Source organism: Canis lupus, chromosome 16 (assembly GCF_048164855.1).
Source record: "Canis lupus baileyi chromosome 16, mCanLup2.hap1, whole genome shotgun sequence".
Classification (NCBI taxonomy): domain Eukaryota; kingdom Metazoa; phylum Chordata; class Mammalia; order Carnivora; family Canidae; genus Canis; species Canis lupus.
In genome coordinates, this window is record NC_132853.1 from 57212062 (window position 1) to 57234697 (window position 22636).

At 48.5% G+C, this 22636-nt stretch overlaps 2 long non-coding RNA genes across 4 annotated transcripts; one reads left to right on the forward strand and one right to left on the reverse strand.

Moving 5' to 3' along the window:
- Window positions 1-3873: 3873 nt before the first annotated feature.
- Window positions 3874-14465, reverse strand: LOC140607210 (uncharacterized). Of its 2 annotated transcripts, none has more exons than XR_012009331.1 (3): window positions 14273-14465; window positions 13720-13765; window positions 3874-4844 (listed from the first exon to the last, which is right to left on the reverse strand). It is a non-coding gene; the product is annotated as an uncharacterized lncRNA (long non-coding RNA). The 2 variants fall into 2 exon arrangements; XR_012009330.1 differs by lacking the exon at window positions 14273-14465 and adding an exon at window positions 13883-14001.
- On the forward strand, window positions 12283-22334 carry LOC140607209 (uncharacterized). Of its 2 annotated transcripts, none has more exons than XR_012009328.1 (2): window positions 12283-12838; window positions 14989-22334. It is a non-coding gene; the product is annotated as an uncharacterized lncRNA (long non-coding RNA). The 2 variants fall into 2 exon arrangements; XR_012009329.1 differs by having other exon boundaries at window positions 12283-12830.
- Window positions 22335-22636: the final 302 nt, after the last annotated feature.

The following is a 22636-nucleotide window of genomic DNA, read 5'->3' on the forward strand; positions in this document are numbered from 1 at the left end:
TCCTGAGACATCTTTGGTGCAAAACGGTGGTTTTATGAAAGCCCAGGGACAGGCCCCGTGGGGAAGGCTGCCCCGGGCCTGTGAGGGGTGGCTGATTATATCCCTGGGAGCCGGGAGGGAGGGAGAGCGCAAGCCTCTAAGGAATCTTGGAAGCAAGGTTCCCAGGACTTGGGGGGGGGGGGGGGGGCTGGCTAATGTTGGGAAAAGGTCACTCATTACCGTCTAATAAAACCTGAGGCATGAGACCTTCAGATGTACATCAGTGGGTCATGTGCCTGAGGGGTGATCGCCAACACGTACGTTGGAGGTTTAGAGATAAAGGAAATTTATATGTTAAAGTAGATTCACAGGATCCTGGGAGTTGGGCTAGGATTGCCTTTCGCCCTCAGCAAAGTATGAACATCGAGGCAGTTGGTCCCTAGAGGAAGGTCCCTCTGCCTGTCTCAAGGACTTGTCAGTGTGCTTTGTCCTCCGCTTTGTCCATCAATGGGGAGCAGAGGGGAGAAGCTGTTAGAAGTTGGTGTGGACATCTTTCGGGGTCATTGCCAATGACACCCCACGACTGGCCCTTGGGCTTTTCTGGAATCAGGACTGGGTGTGATTCAAGTTTTATGGGTTCTGGGGATGGAGGGCACGGACCACGCACCGCGTCAGGCCCCAGGTCCCGGGATGGGGGTGCTGGAGGCCGCGAAGTGGGAGGCCCTTTGGGTTCCGTGAGCACAGTCGGGCCTCAGGCCCCACAGAGGTGGGCTTGGGGCTTCATCTGGGAACCCCTTTGCCGCTGTGCTTCTCCTTCCTGCTCTGCATCTTGCTCAGATCAAAGGAAAATCACCATCAGTTTTGCAGAACTGTGAAGGCTCCAGGATGCCAGAAAATCCCTCCGAGGCCGCCCAGCTCCCCTCCTCCCAGCCTTAGGGAGCTAGTCCGTCTCCCCACCCCATCCACCCCCAGTTTGTTCTTCGGAGTTGGTGGATGTTTGTTTGTTTAAACGCACAGCCTCTAAAAAATAAAAATTTTTTAAAAATGAACGCACAGCCCCCACATGTGCCGCGGCTCCCGGGAGAGCTGCAAACGGGATGCATCATGCAAACACATTTGGAGAGAACTAGGAGCAGGGAACCCACAGGTCCCCAGAGGTCGGGGCAATTTTCTTACCTCGCGCTGGCACCGACTGGGCCCCCCATGGCCCCATCACCGGGACAGGGCGGGAGGGGAATGGGAGAGACCTTGGTCATTTCAACCTGGGACTTCCTGCCGCGGGTCAGCGACCTCCACCATCCTTCCCTATAAATTAATAGTGCGACCCCATCCCTGTCACCGTAGCAACCACACCCTCCTCCCCCAGTGTTTTTGTGATTCCATTTATGTATGTGCCGTTCAGTGGACTCTTCTCCAGACAAATAGATCCTGGAAAGAAATTACTGGAAGCCCAGCACCTCCAAACGAGTCTTTGTTTCCAGGAGAACATTTCAATTGTCTGATCAGGGACCCGGAAACCACTGCAGAAAAGGACAGATATTAATTAAAGAGTGTTCCAGAAGTTGCCGGGGCCACGGCGGAGGAGTGGGCTTTATAGATCCCACACACGGTTCCTGGCACCCCAATTAACCCGGAGCCCTCCAGAAATCTCCCAGACAATGAGGTTTTATTTTCCTCCTCCTCTCCCACGATCTTGGACCCACTTCAGATTGCCTTACTGGGCTCCTGTCCTGGGGAGGGATCCAGGTGGCAGAGCAAATGCAGCTCAAAAAGAGAATCCCGGTGCCCCACAAGGGGGGCTGCCCTGGGGGTCGAGGAGGCCCCCCCCAGCAGGCAGGATGGCAACCACGCTTTGCCCCTTTGGTGGCGACACTCTAGGATTCGGCCGCACAGAAAAACCTCCCTATTCTGCAGGCATACTTTTTGCACAATTAAAAAAAGAAAAAGTATTTTTTTCCCAATTATGTAAGTAATGCAGATTCCCCAGTAGAAAAAAATCACAAAATAGAGAAAAACAGACGGAATAAAGCAAAGCCAATTATCAACGTACCCAGGCCCAAATAACCACTGCTCGTGCTTGGGGGGATAACCCCAGTCCTCCTTCTAGATGTAATGTGCCTGCTGACTCTTGTCAACGCAGCGCTTCCTCATTTGTGTCTCCCTCTGCCTCTTAGCCATTGTCCCCCATCCCTCAGAGAAAAAGGCTGGCAAATGCCAAGGCGTTTTTCAGATGGTAAGATGGTAGCCCCATGGCCACTTCAGGTCACGGACACAGCCCATAATATTAGTCACATCCCCCAACTGAACTTGGTTGTCTTTTTTTTTTTCTTCATTTATTTTTTTATTTGCAGGAGGAGTTGAAACAAATTTTAAAGGTGTTTTCATTTTTTTCCCCTTAAACATGAATCATTCAAGTAAAACCAACTTAACGATAGAAATGTAGCAAAGTAAGGGGAAAGAAGCACAACAACCTAAGAGGCAAAGGTTGGGGGGGGGCGCAGAGTCTGCATATAGCATATGCATAAATGCCATATGATTCACCTGCTCAGGACTGCCTCCCCAGAAGGCAAGCACAAGGACCCATTTTAAGAGGATGTTTTCCCCCAAACATCCAAGAATGTTTCAACTTAAAGCTTATGGTTAATAAAAAAAAAAAAAAGGAAAAGAAAAAACAAACTCCCACTAACCACCCAGCCATAACCACCTTCCTTAATCGATCATAGGAGTTTCATTTTATAAAAAGATGAAACTGGATGGCAGTTTCTGGTCTGTTTTCTAAGAAACTTCTGAATTGTATTATCTTTACAAATATAAGATGAAAAAATATTTTTTCAATATTTTTTATTAATCTTTTTATTAAATGAAATGAACTTGGTTGTTTTTCCCTTCCCTCAGCTCAGACTGGGGTGCTGGGTGGGAAGTGGGGGTGTGGGTAGCCCACACAATGGACGGTTCAAGGGACCTTTCTGGGGTCTCTTCTAGAAGGACACACATCCCATTCACGGGGGCTCCACCCTTATGACCTACTGGGTTCCTAAAGGCCTCACTTTCAAACACCATCTCTTTGGGATTGGGCTTACAACAGAGGAGTTTTGGAGAGACACAGGCATTCTTTACCCCAGTCCCAACGTGGCTTTCGCTCTGTGTCTAAAATTGGGACACGGAGGCACCTGGGTGGCTCAGTGGTTGAGCATCTGCCTTTGGCTCAGGGCATGATCCTGGGGTCCTGGAATTGATTCCCGTATGGGGGTCCCCACAGGGAGCCTGCTTCTCCCTGTGTCTCTGCCTCTCTGTGTCTCTCATGAATAAATAAATAAATAAGATCTTAAAAATACAAATAAAAAATAAAATAAAATAAAATAAAATAAAATTGGGACATAATGGCAGCTACACTTACTGAGCGCTCACTCTGAGTCAGGCACCACACTACGGGATTAGCTTCTTGCATCCTCACCACCCGGGAATAAGGTACTGTGCAGAGAAGCATTCACCTCACCCAGCGAGGGGTCTGGCCTCTGCCCTCAAGGCTGCCTGGAGGTGATCTCTAGGCTCTTACAATGTCCTGCCTCGTGGGCCTATTTCTTTCTAAAAATGGCCATAGCAATATTTTGGGTCCCCTGTGCTCTTCCAGAACCTGGCCACCCTGCATCAGGAGGTGAGATCTAAGTCTCCCTCCCTCTGAACCTGGGCGAGCCTGGCAGCAGATGAGTCCAAAATGATGCTGTGTGACTTCTGAGACTAGATCAGTAAAGGCTACCTGGCTCCCCCTTGGCTTGGTGCACTGTCTCGCAGTCACGGTAGCCACCAAGAAAACTTGAAATGTGGCTGGGATGCTTCAGCAGCCGAACTTTAAATTTTATCTAATTTTAATTGAATTTCATCAAAATACCGCATATGTTGCTCTCTCGCTCGCTCTCTCTCCATTGACCTGTGAAGCCCTGAGCTGCCCAGTAAGAGGTGCCATGCTGTAGAAAGCACGTGGAGAAACACAAAAACATAAGGAAGCCAGGGAGCCAGTGGCTAGTCTAGACCTGCGAACATGAGTGAGCTTTCCGATGCTTGCAGCTCCAGCCACTGCCTGACAGCCACCATTCGACAAACCCCAGTAAGAGCCCCCTCCCTGGGCCCCATCAGTCCCCAGGACTGTGAAAGATGATGTTAAGTGTGGATATTGCTCTGAGCCACTGAGTCTTGGGGTGATTTGCTACACAGCAAGAGTTAACCAGAAGAGGAAGTAAAAAACACAAAGGAATGTGTGCTAGATTGTTCCGTTACTCAGCAATGTCCACTGCCCCTTCCTTCAGCAGAATATGGCCCACTGCCTGGTTTTATAAATAAAGTTTTATTGGTGCACACATGCATTTATTTATATTCATCTATCCCTGCTTTCTCATGAAAATGGTAGAATTGAGTGGCTATAACAGTGACCATGCAGCCCACAGTATATAATACTTACCACGAGGCCTTATACAGAAGTTTGCCAAATTCTGAGGTAGGGGATTACATTCCTTATTTCTTTTTTTTTAATATTTTATTTATTTATTCATGAGAGACACAGAGAGAGAGGCAGAGGCACAGGAGAGGGAGAAGCAGGCTCCATGCAGGGAGCCCGAGGTGGGACTCGATCCCGGGTCTCCAGGATCAGGTCCTGGGCTGAAGGCATCGCTAAACCACTGGGCCACCCCGGCTGCCCCATTTTCCTATTTCTTGAATGCTTAGGTCTCCAGGAGACCTGTTCCAGCCTGTGAAACGTGAGCAGAATGATTGGGTCAGCTTTGTGTGGAAGCCTTGAGAACCAGCCCCTGCGCTGTGCCTTGTCTTCTTTCCCTTTGATGAAAACTCCCAGTGGTCTGGGTAGAGGCTGCCTGGAGCAAAGATAAAATCTGTATTAGTTTTCTGTGCTTGAGGTAACAAAGCACCACAAACTTAAGATAGCAGAATTTATATTCTCACACTTCTGGAGGCCGGAAGTCAGAAATCAGGGTGTCACAGGACTGTGTCAGCTCTGAAGGTTCTAGGGAAGACCCCTTCCAGCTCTTGGGGTCCCCCGACTCTAGTCTCTGCCTCCATCACCTCCTGGGGCACCGCTGGAGCTGACTGTGATGGGCGTTCAGTGCGAGCTAAACACAAACCTTGCTCCCCATGAGCCACTGACAATCCCCGGAGAGTTGGGGGGTAGTTTGCACCATAACACAGCACAGCCTTGCTGAGTGACAGTAAACGTGAAGTGACACCCTGGAGACGCAGCCTGCACGTCTCCAAGCTCATAGGCCCTGGGTGTGGCCAGTGACCAGGTGACTCGAAAGGTGACAAGGGGACAGAGCACACCACTGAGGAATGCCCGGCTGTGAAAAGGTTTTGCTTTGCAATATCTGAAACAATCTTATTTTCTTCCATCTGTGTTTTTTTTTTTTTTTCAAGTGTCAATTACAAGAACTAAAAGCGAGCTATAAGCTGGGACTCTCTGGGACAAAGCAGAGGCCATTTGACAGGGCTTTGGGAAGAAACCTTGACCTCACTCTTCCTGTCCTACCTGAACAGCAAACCGTCGCCCTGCCAGTTCCTGCTCTGAACCACACTCTGGGCCAGCTTTGTCTTATCTGAGCTTGGGACCTGGCTGGAGACCAAGACCCCTGCCACAGGAAGACTGCAGATGGGCCTGAATTTACATATAGATTTCCCAGGGCAGGTAGGTGCCCGGCTCTTTCCTGATGAGGCAAGTTTGTTCTTGATTTTCTGATTACCCAGAGGTCAGGTTGATTGGGCAGGTTTTTTGCAGAGCAGCTTTCTGGGTTTGGGAAAGTGGCACCGGTTGAGAATTTAACAATGGAAGTTGGTGATCTTCGGGGCGTACTGGTCAGATGCGTTGACTAGGGATTCCTTCTAGCAATCTGCTCCGCCGAGTCAAAACGTTCTTTGTGAGGAGCAGGGAAGAAGACGAGCTTCCCATCCCTTCCCTTCCACGTTCCAGAATCACCACCTGGAAGACAAGCTTCTTCACTCCACCTCCTTCCAGTGTCTTCCTACCTCTTCCCTCCTCTGGCTAATTTTGCATCCCTCTTCAGGAGCTGGGCTGGTCAGCTTAATGAACCTCACAGATTTGCCCCCGGATGAATGGTATACCATTAGCTGCCTGTTTAACGACCATATTTCTTGTCCTGATGAGGGCTCAATATCTCTCCCATGAAATATTGCTTAAAGAGCCCCCATCCCGGACTTGAAGTACCCAGCAATTACTCAGCAGTGATTCTGGAGATGTGGCAGCTTGGCGACAGCCGCCACTTCTGTCTCCTTTGCTTGATTGGAGATCGGAAGTGGGCAGCTTTCCATTTTATGAGAGATTGATGCCTTCTCCCTAGCACTTTTCTGGCTCTCTGTGAAACTCTCCCTCTGGTGTCCTCTTTCCAGCCCCAATTCTAGAGCTGTGGGCCTCCGTGTGCCCGCTGGGGGCCAGGATGCTCCACAGGCTGGGTCTCTGTGGGAGGGAGATGGCTCCCCCTGGCCACACGTGGTGCTGACCTAAGGTAACCACCATTCTGACTCCCACGAGGTTGTGCTACAGTTGAAGAGGTACCAGTTAGACACAGGGCATCTACAGTTTGGAAGGGGCCCCTCAGATCGCCCTGCCTGAGTTACCTTTGTAAGTAAGCCCTTCTCTGGCCCCAAACTGGGCCTCCCCAAATCCACCCTATAGAGATTGCCGCTGTGGCCACTCAGCCCATGAGTCCCTCCTTCATTACCTACTCTTCTTCTCCCTGGCTGGTCCCAATCCATGCCTCCGACTTCTTCCATCTAAAGGGTCTTTGAAACATGTGTGTCTCTGTTAAAACCAGGTGGAGGACAGGTGAGTGGAAGAGAGACAGGCTTCCAGCCACATGGCAGACCAAGGGCAGACATGAGTAGAACAAAATATGCTGCCACCACCAAATGGTTTTCATAATAAATATTCACACTCAAAAGAAAGAGAGGAAAGTCCTCAGGATGGGAGATTGAGAGTTAAAGGTTAGAGCAGGAAAGCAGAGGTCAACACGCCGACACTGCTCAGATCTGGAGATGGAGAGCTGAGGTTCCAGCACGGGGACCTGAGGTGACATCTGGAGCTCACGCAAGGTGAAGCAGCCTGAACAGAGCCCCAACTCAAAGCTTGGAGTCTTCAGAGCTGCTGGTTGCTGCTCTGAAGATGGCACAAAGGGGGCCAGCAAAACTCCACTTCCTGAGCCAAGGATTTAGGGATTTGGAAAGAAAATAAACTTGCCCATCAGGAATCTAAACCATGGGCCTGTCCCAGAAAGAGGAGCAAGGTGTGATGTCACACTGAGAGGTGGAAAAGCCCAAGTCACAGAGCAACATAAAAACCATTCTCAAGCCATTTAAGCACCTGAGCCCTGACAGAAGCAGATATAAAATCGCTCCACGGGGACAATTCTGCGACCTAAAACACACCAGATTCCCACAGGGCTGGGGCACTCTCATATGAACCCACAATGGAGAATTTACAAAACCCGTACATAAACCACCATAAACAGGAGACATTAGAAGTAACAGGACAAGAATTACCTCCGTGATAGCTGGAGTTCATAGAAAATCTTGTTACCCTTAAAAAATAAAACTGCCAGTCACTTAACCAGCAGAAATGGGTTTATTCTGAAATAGCAGAGAGACACATTTCAGGAAACAGAAGCCAGGACACACCCACAGGCAGGTGCAAAGAGCAAGCAGAGTTCGTTCTTTTATAGAGGAGAGAGGATGCTCTGAGGCCTGTTGTAAACAGAAAGTCCATTGGAGGACACTGAGAATTTGAAGTATCAGGGCTTCTCATTGGCTGGGCTGTGATGGTCTCTCATTGGCTGGGCTGTGACTGTCTCTCACCGCCTGGGCTGTTGTTAGGGAAGGAGAAAAACCTCCTCTCTCCTGCTGGGATAGCAAAGTAGTGGCTAAGGTAGTAAGTACTTGTGCCCCCAGTCTTTTCCTGCTGGGCTGACAGTGGACAAGAGTGGTGGAAACTGAGAGCTTTCCCTGTGGTTTCTAGGCTCCATTCTAAAGGAGGTTTCCTTTTTTTTTTTTTTTTTTTAAGATTTTATTTATTTAATCATGAGAGACACAAAGAGAGAGGCAGAGACATAGGCAGAGGGAGAAGCAGGCTCCCTACGGGGAGCCCGATCCAGGACTCGATCCCAGGACCCCAGGATCAGGGCCTGAGCCAAAGGCAGACACTCAACCACTGAGCCACCAGGTGCTCAAAGGTTTCCTTTTATTAATTTTCACAGTCTGGACACCTGAAATATAATTAAAGTGGATTTAAAATGATATGGGAAGTAAAAGGAGGAATTGGAGAGAATCAGACATTTTGAAAATAATAAGTGGACATAAAAAATAATGAAGTAGTCATAGAAGTAAAAATATCTTCATTGAAATTATAAACTAAATGTATGAGATAAATAGAAGTAACAACACCAAAGAGAGAATTCAAGAAATAGAAGAAAAGGGACGCCTGGGTGGCTCAATGGTTGAGCTTCTCTCTTCCACTCAGGGTGTGATCCTGGATCCATGATTGAGTCCCACGTCGGGCTCCCTGCATGAAGCCTGCTTCTCCCTCTGCCTGTGTCTCTGCCTCTCTCTCTCTGTGTGTGTCTCTCATGAATAAATAAATAAAATCTTTTAAAAAAATAAATAGAAGAAAATTAGAAGGAAATCATCCAAAATGCAGCACAAAGATATGAAGAGATGAAGAAAAAAGAAAAACACAATAAAAAAATGTGGACAATAGAATCAGTAGGTGGAATATCTATCTTATAGATGGTCTAGAAGAAGAAGATAAAGACGGGGGTGGGGGCAAATACAAAATGAAAACATAATGAGATTTTTCCATAATCAAAAGACCGAGTCATTAGAGTGAAGTGTCACATTATCCCAACAGGATAAGTAAAGGTAAACACGCATTGAGATACATGGTGGAGAAACCAGAAAATATCAAAGACACAGAGATCTTAAAAGCAACCAAAAAGATAAGATTATCTACCTGGAAAGAAATGACAATTGGATTGATGGAATGCTCAGCATCACCAATAGATGCCAGAAGACAATGCTAGCCTATTGGTGAAGGACTGGGGGGGTGTATCTGTTATCCCAAATTATATGTCCAGGGCAGCCCTGGTGGCGCAGCGGTTTAGCGGTGACTGCAACCCGCGGTGAGATCCTGGAGACACAGGGTCGAGTCCCACGTCGGGCTTCCTGCATGGAGCCTGCTTCTCCCTCTGCCTGTGTCTCTGCCTCTCTCTCGCTCTCTCTGAATAAATAAATAAATAAATCTTAAAAAAAAAAATTATATGTCCAGCTAAGCTGTCCTCCAAAAGTGAGGGCTGTCCTAGAGAGATTTTCAGATAGAAATAAAAGAGAGCCTACTGAGGCTCCCCTCCACCTACTAGGTGGGATGCCGCCTGACTCATGAATCACATGATAAAGCCAATTAGATCTTCAAATGAAAAAAGAAAATAGTCTACTATTCACGGATCCTCACTGAAAGAACTTCAGTTGTAGTGGTTTTTAAACCCAGAAGGGTTTAAATGATAGTCAACCTAATAAAAAATTGACTGTAATTAATAGTAATAATAATTACAATCAGTCTGAATCAAGGGGGTTAAAAACAAAGTGAAACGAAAATGCTAGTGGACAAAGATATGCAAGATGGGAGGGGAAATTGGAGAAAAGACATAAGTAAGATAATAAATGTAAGTCCAAATGTATCGGTTAAGTCCAAATATGTTAGTAACTATGATAATAGTAAATGTATTAAACTTACCTATTAATTACACAGACTAACTGATTGGATGAAAAAAATCTATCTATACAAAAGATTTGTAGATACAGTAGAAACCACAGAGAGGTTGAAAATAAAGGTTGAAAAAATGTGTATAAAAATGCTGATACGTATACCTAAAATATATACAAAAGAAAGTAAAAGCAATATTACTAACAAAGGAGTCATTAAGACAAAATGTGTGGGGCACTTGGGGGGTTCAGTCTACGAAGCCTCTGCCCTCGGCTTGGGTTATGATCTCTAGGTCCAGGGATCCAGCCCTGAGTTGGGCTCCCTGCTCAGCAGGGAGTCTACTTCTCCCTCTGCCTCTCCCCACGGCTTGTGCTCTCTCTCTCACTCACTCTCTCTCCTTCAAATAAATAAATAAAGTCTTTTTTTTTAAAAAGACAGAAAGTGTTTACTCACTAATAAAAAAACTAATTCTTTAAGAAAACATGCCAATGCTGAAACTCCATGTCTTTAACCATTCGGTCTCAAATATAGAAAATAAAACTGCAAAAGAAACCAACAACTTACATCCACAGGGGAAAATTTTAGCATGTGTCTGTCAGAAAATCATAGCTTAATTTGAACCTCATAATTAACAAGCTTGAGCTAGACGTACATAGACGCTAAATATTCCTTTCAAACTCGAATCTGACATTTAACAATACTGAATTCGATATTAGGTTGCAAAGGAGGTTTCAACTGATATCATACAGATCACCTCCTAACACTAAATAATAAAATGAGAAATCCCAAATGTTTGCAAGCTAAAAAGCATACTTCTAAGTAATTCAGAAAATAAAGCATAATATAAAAAGTCTCAAGTATTTACAATTAAGACAGTGAAAGGATAAGATTTCCAAAAAAAGACAGTAATAAGAGCAAACCGCCATTAGGAAGTAATAGTGAAAATTAATAAAGGAAGTATTTAACACAAGAAATTGGGGGAAAAAATACCGGAAAGAATTGTTTAATAGGAGGAAGGAAATATTAAAGATAAGTACAGAAAGTAACAAAACAGGAAATATACAAAAGAAAGAATTGACAAATGCACAGTTAATTCTCCAAGAAGGCAAAGTGAAAAGACTATTGGAAATAAAGATTGAAAAAAAGAAAAGAAATCAAATGAATTTTATCAGGAACACAAAGGAAGATGTAAACACACAGTAGAATTCTTTAGCAAAATAAGCACTATGAACAACTTTATGTCAAAAAGATTTAAGAGTTGTAAGAGATGAAATAGACGAATGCATAGAAAAAAAATAAAAAATGATCAAAAAGATCTCAAAAAGTAATAGAAAACCTGGAAGCATTTAGGACATTAAATCAGCAGTCATAAATCCACTTGCAAAAAAAGCATCAGACCAGACAGTATTACAAGCAAGTTTTACCAAGCCTTCAAGGAATACATAACCCCTATTCAATACAAATTGTTCCATAGAAATTTCCTTTGGGGAAATATAGGACAAGGGCAGGAGGAGGGACTCCCCAGCTCCTTTTATAAGGGTAGCTGAATTTTGATGCCCGAAACAGGCAGAAACAGTACCTACAGGGAAAATAGGAACACAGATGCACAAATCCTATATCAAAATTAGCAAACCAAATCCAGTAGTCTATATATAAATACTTTATCGTGAGCGCACAGTCTCTAACTCAGGAATATAAGACAGTTTAACACTGAAATTTCTGCTAAAGTAATTCATCACATTAAAAAGATTAAAGGAGAAAGTCCATATATATAATCATCTTATTCGATGCAGAAAAGCCATTTGATAAAAGGCAGTATCCACTTGTGATTTTTTTTAAAGAAAATTCTCAGCCAACTGAGAATAGACAGAAATTTTCTTAAACTGATAAGACACACCTACCTAAAAGCATCACACTTCATGATAAACCATTAGAATTATTTTCCTTAAAGCCAAGAAGAACATGAGGATTCCTGTTCTGTCATTTTGATTCAGTATTTTACCAGGATACTAATATATAAGAAAAAAATGACTTGGCCGCATTGAATTGGTATCAAGGCAAATTGAATGTGACCTCAACAAAATGGATGTTTCTTGCTCACATGAGCTTCTGAAGGTGCTCCAGGGCCAACACTGGGGATCCGTGAGGTTGTCCAGAGACCCAGACCCCGTTTATCTTGATGTGTCACCATCCGTGGAGCGCTGTCCTCCTCCCGTGGTCCACATGCCTGCCACCGTGTCTGCAGATGAAAGTCCAAGAACTGCCAACACTATTTTGAAAGAGATGATGAGATATTTGCCCTTCCAGACGTACATACTCATTACGAAGGGCTACGTGGTAATAAGACAGCCCGGTTTAGATCTAAGAAAAATAGACCAGCAGGGTGGAATGGGGACCCGAGAAGCAGATGATCAGTTTGTGGAAACTGAGCAAGTGGAAGTACGATCAGTTGGGGGGAGGGGGAGAGTGAGCCATCATACCATAAGGGCTGTTGGGACACCTGTCCATCCACCAAGGCAAACATAAAATGGGTATTTACCTTATATGACGCACGAAAATAAGAGTCGGATGAATTAAAGACCTAAATGTGAAAAAAAGCCAAACTCTAAATCTCTTTTGGAGAAGATACACAACATCTTTATGACGCCGAGATAGAGAAGGCCTTCCGATCCCCAGAGCGTAAATTATACAGAATCAGAGAAATATCTTTGACGTCGCTGAAATTTAAGGACAGTGTGACAAAGTAAAAGGACAAGCTTCACTCTGGGAGATGTTTTGCAAGCACCATATTGCTCAATAAATATTGGACGAGTACGTACATGGATGGACCGTTGGAAAGAGGCATCTGTTTACTTCTCCTGCCTCTCCGCGCGGTGGGCAAGGAGCCTGAGTGTTACTGGTTTTTTTTTTTTTTTTTTTGAGTGTTACTGTTTTTAAAATAGAGTGTATGAATAAAGACTTTGAGCTATGGGAAGGAAACAGTTCAGATGACCACCGTCGGGACGCTAGCTCATTACTCACAGGCCCTGGGAGAGGAGGGACACGCTGCGCCAGGGGAGCCACACGGGGAGCACCAGGCCCGGTGAGGAGGTACAAGGAGAGGGGGGACCTCTGCCTCTATGGTGGTTACCACCAAAAGGAATGGGTGACACAGGGTGAGCAGGTTTGGGACGGGCTGCTCTGAATAATCTCAGCAGGCCCCAGGGGGTCGGAGCCAGTCTGGAGCCATCTGACACCTGGTGCTGGAGGGATTAGGGCAGGTGTACGGTGACTTGGTGACCTGGAGCGTGAGCCTGATAGGGAAGGAGCTTGGCGGGAGGTGGGGTGTCTCTGGATGGATTGATATGTCCCTGAGGAGGAGGACTCCCCTCTGACCAGGGGACGAGGTAGAAGAAGGAGGGCAGGGCAGCCCCAGTGCTGCAGCGGCTTAGGGCCGCCTTCGGCCCAGGGCCTGATCCTGGAGACCCGGGATCAAGTCCCACCTCGGGCTCCCTGCTCCTCTGCCTGTGTCTCCTCCGCCTCTCTCTCTCTCTCTCTCTCTCTCTTTCTCTGTGTCGCTCATGAACAAATAAATAAAATCTTTAGGGAAAAAAATATTTTATTTATTTGTTCATGAGCGACACACAGAGAGAGAGAGAGAGACAGAGACACAGGCAGAGGGAGAAGCAGGCTCCATGCAGGGAGCCCCAATGGGACTCAATCCCGGGTCTCCAGGATCATGACCTGGACTGAAGGTGGCGCTAAACCACTGAGCCACCCGGGCTGCCCAATAAATAAAATCTTAAAAAAAAAAAAAAAAAAAAAAAAGGAGGGCAGAAGCTGGCGAGGGAGCAGAGGGTCCAGGAGGAGGTGGGTCTGGCATATGCACACAGGGCAGACGTTCCGGGCCCGGAGTCTTCCAGAAACTGGAAATGCAGCGGGTACGGTCACACGCCGCTAACTGCTCCCCATCTTGGGAACTTTTTTATTACCTTGCTCTGAATGTCCTTTCCTGGTACACAGCTGCTCAGTCTGGAGCTTCAGGAGAAAAGGATGAAATTAGAGTGTCAAAACCACAAATTTATTCATTTGTGCCTTATTTTTGGCGCCTGGCACACAGAGCCTGGCAGACATGCCAAAGCCCCGGCTTCTTACCTTCACCTGCTTCGCCTGCTGGGAAGGCCGGGCCTGTCCCCATCTGCCGACGGCGGGACACATGGCTGCCCCTTCTGGGCCCGGCCCCTCTGTTTGGATCAGCTCACTCTCTCGCCCACATGCCTCACGCACCCAGCCCGCTTTGTTCCCCGAATGTTTTTCTGCCAAGCTCACTACATGAGCAAAGTGATGCTTCATTTGCATGAGTGAAAATCTACCCTAGATTAATCTCATAGTATCGATTTTAGGATATTTCACTGTGAACCCAGCTGCCAAATTCTCCCCCAGGAGCAGAGTTCAAACCAGATGCTCACTCTAGCTGCCCACAAAATGGAGCATTCCAGACCCTCCACCCCCGGCCCCACCGGCAGGCAGTGGGGGGCCACTGACCTGGAGCCACAAGAAGGGGTTCCCCTCAGATCTGTTGGAGGCGGGAGGGTGCTGGCTTTGAATCTGTCCGAGACCTGACTGGTCTCTGCTGCTTGGAGAGCTCATCCATTTGGCATCACACTCACCAGTTCCCATAATAGACTAGGTGCTTCCTGGGAACTGGGTGTAGATAAAACAGGGACTTGAGGGTCATGTGCCTGCAGAAGGAGACACGGCCGAGAAAGCCAAAAATTCTGATATGCAAGGAGCAGGACCGGCTACATAATTCTCAGCCCCCCTGAATGAAAACGTGGGGTCCCTTGTTCAAATATTATTAAGGGTTTCAGGTGGGCACCAGTGGGGCATTAAACACCAGCAGCCCCCCAGGAAGCCGGCCCTCTTGTAACTGGGAGGGAGGAGCAACCTTTGTCACTGGAGATGGGGATGGCCAAGATGAGTCCACATGAACAAAACCTCACCAAGCAACCCTATCTTCCATTAGTTCCCCCCACATGTTTACCTTCTGCCCCTAGAAGCTCAAAGAGCTTTCCTTTGTCTTGTCTCTTCTCTGCGATCTGTTTATGGTCTTCTGTTAAAATGATGCATAAGTGCCCTGAGTCTCACTGCCTCTTCGGGCCTTTGACTTCTTACTCTGATGTCATTTACACCCAGAACAATGAAAATATTCACATCAAATAACATTTGTGTGCCTTTCTTCCATGAAATGCCCTTGTCAGCCCAGCTCCCGGGCCCTGGTCATGGACAGAGGACATGAGGACAGAGGGAAGCTTCTCCTCCCCTGAGACCCGCACAAGTGGAGACGCTTTCCCTGCTATGATGGGAAAGAAGGCTTATAGTGACATGACATCGCTGCCTTAGAAGACGGAGGAAGGGGCCAGGAGCCAGGGAATGTGGTGGCTTCCGACAGATGAGAGCAAGCCTCAGTTGACAGCCAGCAAGAAACAAGAGACCTCAGTCCTACAACCACAAGGGACTGAATTCTAGCATAAGAATGAACAAGGACATGGGTTCTCCTCAGAGCCTCCAGAACAGAACCCACCTTGATTTGAGCCCGGTGAGACCTGCATCTGACTTATGACCTACAGAACTGTCAGGTGACACATTTGTATTGTTTAAGCCACTGAGCCACCTGTCACAGCAGCCACAGTAAAGGAAAAACGGACAGGAACATTCAAAGCATGCTGTCTAATAAAGAAGTATCTCCACTGGTTTGGAGCCCAGAGCATAGAGACCAGGAGCTGGGGGTGATGGGGGTGAGAAGGCCCAAGGTCAAAGGGCATATGAGAGTGAGAATGGAGCCCTGGCCCTGCCCAGAGGGGCACTATCTTTCAAGCATGACCATCAACACTAGTGAGCATTGGCCTCACCCTGAAAAGTGAGCACTGAGTGCAGATTCCCCAAGAGATGCAGGTCCAGGAGGGGCCTGGGAATCTGGATATTTAAATGGCTGGGCCAATCCTGATGGATGTTTATACCAAGAGGTTCGTGTCATCAAATTCACCAGCCCTGGGTCTTCTCTAGCAGCTGGGTTACAAGTTGCAGAGAAGCCCCCCAAACCTTTCTTGACTTTTAGTGGGCTCCCCGCCTCACCCCAGGCTCCCTCCCAGAGACCACTCGAACCTACCCCATCAACAGTAGCATGTGAGTACTTTACCAAAGTCTGTCCCCCATCTAGCTAGTGGCCTTGAAGGGGGATAGGGTACCATCTGGTGCTCTGATGGCAGAGACCCCAGGCCAGTTGCTCAGTCCCCTGTCAGCCCTAGTGCCCACCACTGACTGTGATCTTCAAGTGCCCAGGTACCAGGTGAGCAGCCGGGTGGGCCAGGTCGAGACAAACAGACATGCCGGACTGTGCGGTAGTAACTGGAAAGAGTGTGCTAATTAATTCACAGGGTGCTTTGTGATTGTGGAACCATTTTGGGGGCATGAACTGGTTAAGGCAGTTCTGGGCCAGTCTCAGGCTGCAGTGATGCGTGTCCTGCTGTCATTGTGCATATTCTTCCAGAATTAATGTTCTAGGCCATGACCTCAGAAAGGCCTTTGCAAAAAGCATTCACCCAAACGTGGGCCACGGCTAGTAAATCCTGGTATTTTAGTGCGGTGGAAGGAGGCACAGAGATCAAACGTCAAAACGTGCACGCAGGAATATTTAGGTGAAATAATACAGACTCTGCTTTAATCGGTGTGCCAGCGAGGCACATCTGCTAATCTCGCTTATTTCCAAAGTGTATAAATGCACATCAATCAAAATTGTAAGAATTTGGAGTCATTTAAATCATGTAGGAATCCATGCTGATTAAGTTCTTTTATTTGTTCAGGGATTAGTGAAAGTAAGAACCAAATTCACAGAAACGTGCCCAGGGGCAGGAGGGAGTCTGACCAAAACAGGTATGAGACCTCGCTCATCTTTGCTGGATCTCAAAACAGAAATCCTTTCCCCAGGACGTGGTGTGGACAGATTCTATAGTCTACCTGTAGGTCGGTGGCTCCAGCCCTGAACCCTCCCAGAATCAACCACCTTGTCTCCAACGGCCCCCAGAACTGGTACCTGAGCGGAAGCCCATGACGTCCCGAGGGCACAGGCTCTGGCCAGGGCCAGAGAGAACCAGCCAGATTCTCTGGCAGCACCCAGAGGGTTGCCTCCTGCCCCCACCCCAGCCCACAAGGGCCGATGCTCGGGGCTGCAAGTCTGGTCTGCCCTGGGTAAGCTCATTCTTCATGGCAGAGTGTCCACAGGCCACACGGGTCCCTCTCTGGCCAACAGCACTGACCTCACTGGCAGAGCTTCCTGCTGGGAGATGCCAGAGGGACTCTGCAGCCGCTCCTGGGGGCTGCTTAATGAAGCACCACAGACCCGGAGCCTAAGACAGCACAGATCTCCCCCCTCGCCCTTCTGGAAATCAAGGTGTCAGCAGAATCGGTCCTTTTGGAGGCTCGAGGGCAGCCAAGACTCAGAGCCCCCCCAGCTAAGGACAGTCCAGAGCCAGCAGGCCGGGGAACCAGGCTCCTGGGTCCAGAGTCTGCAACGTTGACCCTTCCGTGCAGAGCCCCAGGCCTGTGGGCTCTCCCCCCACACCCCCCTACTCTCACTCCTGCCTCCTAGGCGGGGCCTGAGAACACTCCGCACTCACACACAACTCAGAGTTCCCAGTGGCAACTGCATCCCCCAGGACAAGAGTCTTTGGGAAATCGGGGACTCTGGCCAGCTTGGTGAGGGAGAGATTCGGGGGCAAGGGATCTGCCCTAGGGACTGCCCACTTATTGCAGATTTGGAGGATTCTGGGGATTGTTGGCTCCCCTGCTCTGCACCAAAGGGAAGATTCTGCAAAGCAACTGCAGTGTTGAATACGAAGGGGAGGATGGCTAATCTTCCTGACACCTCAAGTGTTTCTGCCATTAATGCTCAGCAGGTCTGCTCCGAAAGTGTGCCCACGGATGGCTTTCCCAGCTGCCTTTCTGGAACCAGAAGCTAGGCCTGTCTAGCCTCCCTGTAACCACTCTCCTTCCCAGGGTTTCCGTGTGTCCCAGGCAGCTCCACAGGTGCTTGTGGGGAGGGCAGGAGCCAGGCTGAGAACCATCTGTCCCCGCTTGCATTTAATAGGAACATGTCAGATTCATTCAGACGCCTCCTGCCAACAGCTGGCTGGTGGGGGGGCTCCAAGAGTCTGGGGGGACTAACAAGATAGGCTGCCCCAAGGATCAGACCCTTCTCTGCCACCTGCCAGCTGTGAAATCTGGGCCAGGCACTTAAGATTGACAAGGCCTACCGTTCTCAAGTGTGAAAACGTGCAGTGATGCTTCCTGCAAGGTGTGTGTGTGTATGATGTGGCCCTTGGTCAAGCTCCCCAGGGCAGGAGCTGCATCCACCTGTTCATCCTTGTATCTCTATTTCAGAAGTCAGGGCCTGGGCTTCAGCAGGCACTCAGCGCCCATGGGATAAATGAAGCCTCATAACTGAATGAGTAATAAGAGAAAAAATCATAATAATGAAAGAATGGGGCCACGATAAATAAATACTGAGTGAATGACCAATTATAATTTCACAAACATTTAGGCAGAGCGTTCTCTAGGCCAGACATTAGTCTACGAACTTTAGACTCATTCCTTCATCAAATGTTTGCAACCACCTTGCAAAGCTGGCACCGTTATTATGGTCCTTTTAGAGGTGTGGAAACTGAGCACAGAAGGGACCTGTTCAAGGCCCCACAGTCAATGGGCAGAGGCCAGGACTGGACGCAAGCTGATGGGCACTCTTCCCACCAGGTCCCACTGCCCAGCAAGCCTTAGGGTGGCTGCAGCCTCCCGCTCCCAGGGAGCAAGGGGAGGGACCGTGGATCGAGGTCACCCCAAGCGCTGCAAGATCATCTCCGAGGAGGGGACCGGGGCAGCAGGAGGTCCCCTCTGTAGCTGTCGGCTCGCATCTTCCAAAACCGGCCCTGATGTAGACGTGCTGGGGCCGAGCTGTCTTACTAAGGGAAAAGGCTGAATTACACACTGTCGGACGATCTTTCAAAGAACTTTCTAAACCCACACAGCAACACAGCTAACAAAATAGAATTTGCCTACTCACATTTCTTGCTGACTTCTGGAATGAATGGAAAGAGACAATTTGCAATCAGCATCTCCATCATGTACGAATGAGATGCTTGGGGATGATGGAGAAGCGAACGCTCATTCGTCTCCCTGGCACCCAAGCCCCACCGAGAGCTCCGTCCTTCCTCAGAAATGGAAACGGCCTTGCCATTTCCACCAGGCACCTTCTAGGACCAAGATCCAACTCCTGCTCTTACATCTTCCCGCGCCTCATCAGGTGCGATTTCTCCCTCCTCCGAACTCACGGGACTCACTTACATCACCTTTCTGCCAGTGATTTGTGGCTATCTTGTACGATTCACACTAACTCGTCTCTCCTGAGCACTTACTGTGTACCAGGCACTCTGCACATGATCCCTTCTAATCTCTAGAACACCTCTGATTTTACCGGTGGAGATTCGAAAGGTTAGGTCATTTATTATGGACAGTGCTAACGTAACCGCCTGTCTGGCCTTCTCCTACTTCCCCCAAATTCCAAATGAGTGATGTATGAATCAGAGGGTACACTTATTTGGGGAAGGGGAAGAGCTTGCTTCATGCAGGCTGGGATGTGTTCATTTATTGTTCAGCCAACTCCCTTCCTTCATAGCATGTATTCTGTAGGCATCAGATGGTGTGCCAAGGATTGGAATTTCAAACACGAGTAGACTGAGGCACCCGGGAAGCTCCCAGCTCCTGAGGGGGTTGGTGTGGCTGTGAAACAATCAGCACGACGTGCCCGCAGAGGAGCGAGTCATGGGAGCGGCCAATACTCTCTGGAGGCACCATTAGTCATAGGTGGGCTGGGTTTTGAAGGATGGCCAGGAGCTTCCTGGAAGGCAAGGGGAAAAGGTCATGGCTGGGAAAGAGAGTGGAGCGGGCCGGTCAAGGGGCAGGGGTTAGGAGGCGAGTTGAGTTGCTCAGACATCACGCCCACAGATGTGGTGGGAGGTGGTAGGTAAATGGACACCTGGACCCCTACTGAAGGATGGTAAGAATGAACTATTTACTACCAGGACCCCCTCCAAGCAGACAACTTCCAATTATATTGAAATACAGTTATCAAAATATTTACAAAACAGCAGAAAAGCTGTGTATTTTTTTTTTTTTTTTACTAGCTCATTAAATAGCACTACCCAGCGGATGGCTTAATCAACACAGTCATTTTGTGGTAGTCAACCACTATAGAAGTTTTGCCAACCACCCCCAAATCCAGATAACTGAGGGCTAACCGTCTTACCCCATCCTGCGCCCACAGTCTGAGGCTTGCGCCCACCACACTCACGCACGTATGGTTACCACCTGGGCGCAGACTCAAGACCCAGAGCAAAAGCGAGGGACAGAGGGTTGTGGAAGTTTCAAATGCGCCCACAAATCCTTTGATCCCCTCCTCCCCCTCCCAGAAGTGGAGCTTTGTTCTCTTCCCTTTGAGTCTGGGCTAGACTTGGGGACTCACTTCTAATGGACAGAATGAGGTAAGAGGGTTGAGGTGTCATCGTCAAGATGAGTCACAAAAGGCACTGTGGCTTCCTCCTGGTTCTCTCCCCTGGATCACTTGCTCTGTGGAAGTCAGGACCACATTGTCGGGGCACCCATTCAGCTCCTCACAGAGCTCCACGTGCCAGGGGACTGGGGCATCCTGCCAACAACCAGAAAGGAATCGAGGCCTCCGATGTATTAACTATGTGAGGGGCCCCCTTGGAATCGGGTCTTCCAGCCCCAGTCAAACCTTCAGATGACCGCAGCCTTGGCTGATGGTTTGACCAGAGTTTCATCAGGGAACCTGAGCTAGAACCCAGGCCAGCTAAGCCTCCTCCAGATCCTGACCCTCGGACGCTGTGAGATAGTGAATGTCTGTTGTTTTAAGCTGCTACACTTTGCAGTATTTTGTTAAGCCGTAGTAGCTGATGAATACAGGATGTATGAGAAAGAGAAATCCTGTTCCTCTCTAGAGGGCTGGGAGCTGAGGTGCTGGGGAAGGGAGGCCAAGAATGAGTTTCCCCGAGGCAGCCCTCCTGAGGGTGAGACCGCCCAGGGTGCGTGGCACACACTCAGTGCATATGTCCAACAGGCCTGCTGACAGACCCGGCACCTGCTGGCCACCCACTGACATGTTGCACAACGCCTCCCATGTCAGTCCCCTGGGCGTCGAAGGAGAGTCACAAACCAACCTCTAGCTGCTGCAAGGGTTGAAGGAGATGATATATGGAGAGAGTTCCAGATGCACAGTACCCACTCAATAAACGGTGGCTCTTTGTAGTGAGCTCACTGGGCGCCCCCCACCACCAAGCCCGACACCCAGGCATGACATCCCCCAGAGAAGCCCACTCTCCTCTGACACCCAGAAGGCCCTGGTCCCCAAGAGGACACCAGCATGGGAACCAGAGACACCAGCGCAGCCCCAGCTCAGCCCTTTCATCCTGTCCCCCGGTCACCACCCTCAGGTTCGGAGGTCACCCTGAAGAGCATCTAAAGTATGAGAAGCAGCTCAGCCTCGCCCATGTCCAGGGAAAGGGAGGTTAAAACTACACTGAAATGGAAACAACCCAAAAGTCTACCAGCAGATGGAGAGATCCACAAAATGTGGCCTGGCCGTATCACTGACTGGTCCTCAGCCACAGGGAGTGTCGTACACACTACAACACGGATGGACCTTGGAAACTTCATACTTAAGAGGAGGAAATTATTTAAAAAGGGCCACATATTATATGATTCCATTTATATGAAATGCCCAGAAAAGGCAAATCTATAGCAGCAGGAAGCAGATTGGTGGTTGCCAGGGGCCGGGGTGGGGGAGGGGGATGGGGAGTGAGTGCTGATGGGTATGGAGGTTTATTTTGGGGTGATGACAACGTTTTGGAACTAGTTGGAGGTGGTGGTTGCACAACACTGTGAATGTATGAAATGCCACGGAGTTGTTCACTTTAAAAGGGCTAATTTGGGCAAAACTATGGAGACCATGAAAAGATCCGTCATTGGGGGTTAGGGCGGGGAGGGAGGGATGAACAGGGGGGCACAGAGAATGTTTTGGGCAGTGAAATTCCTGCATGGCACTGTGATGGCACCAGGTCATATTTGTCCAAACCCCCAGCATGCCCAACTCCGGGAGGAGCCCTCACATACCCTGTGGACTCCAGGGGTGACGTGTTCGTGCAGGTTCATGCCGAGTAACAAGCATGCCCTCTGATGGGGGGGTGGGCTGGGCACGCAGCAGGGGCAGGCCAGGGGAAATCTCTGCACCTTCTGCTCAAGTTTGCTCTGAACCTAAAACTGCTCTGAAAAATAAAATCTTTGATTAAAAAATGGTGACTTTAGGGGCATCTGGGTGGCTCAGTCAGTTGAGCGTCTACCTTGGGCTCGGGTCACGATCCCAGGGTCCCACTCAGCAGGAGGCCTGCTTCTCCTTCTCCTCCCTCTGCTCTCGCTCCCCCTGCTTGTGCTCCCTCTCTCTTTCTCTCTAATAAATAAATAAAATATTTTTTAAAAAATGGTTAACGTTAGCGTTCTGCAATTTTTACTTCACTTGCAAAACACGACACCAAGATACCATTTTTTTCACCAACGACACCGAGATACCGTGTTGTTTTTTTTTTTTTTTTTTTTTTACCAATTGGACTGGCCGGGGTAACTGGGTTGATGGCCGTGGCAGCCGGTGTCCATCAGCAAGGCTGCGGGCAAGAGGCCCTCCGGCACAGGCTTTGCAGGAGTACAAATGAGACAGAGAAGGTCTAGAAGAACAAGTACGTGACCAGACAGCATCAGTCTCGGGCTCAGAGCTCCTGGCCCAGCACG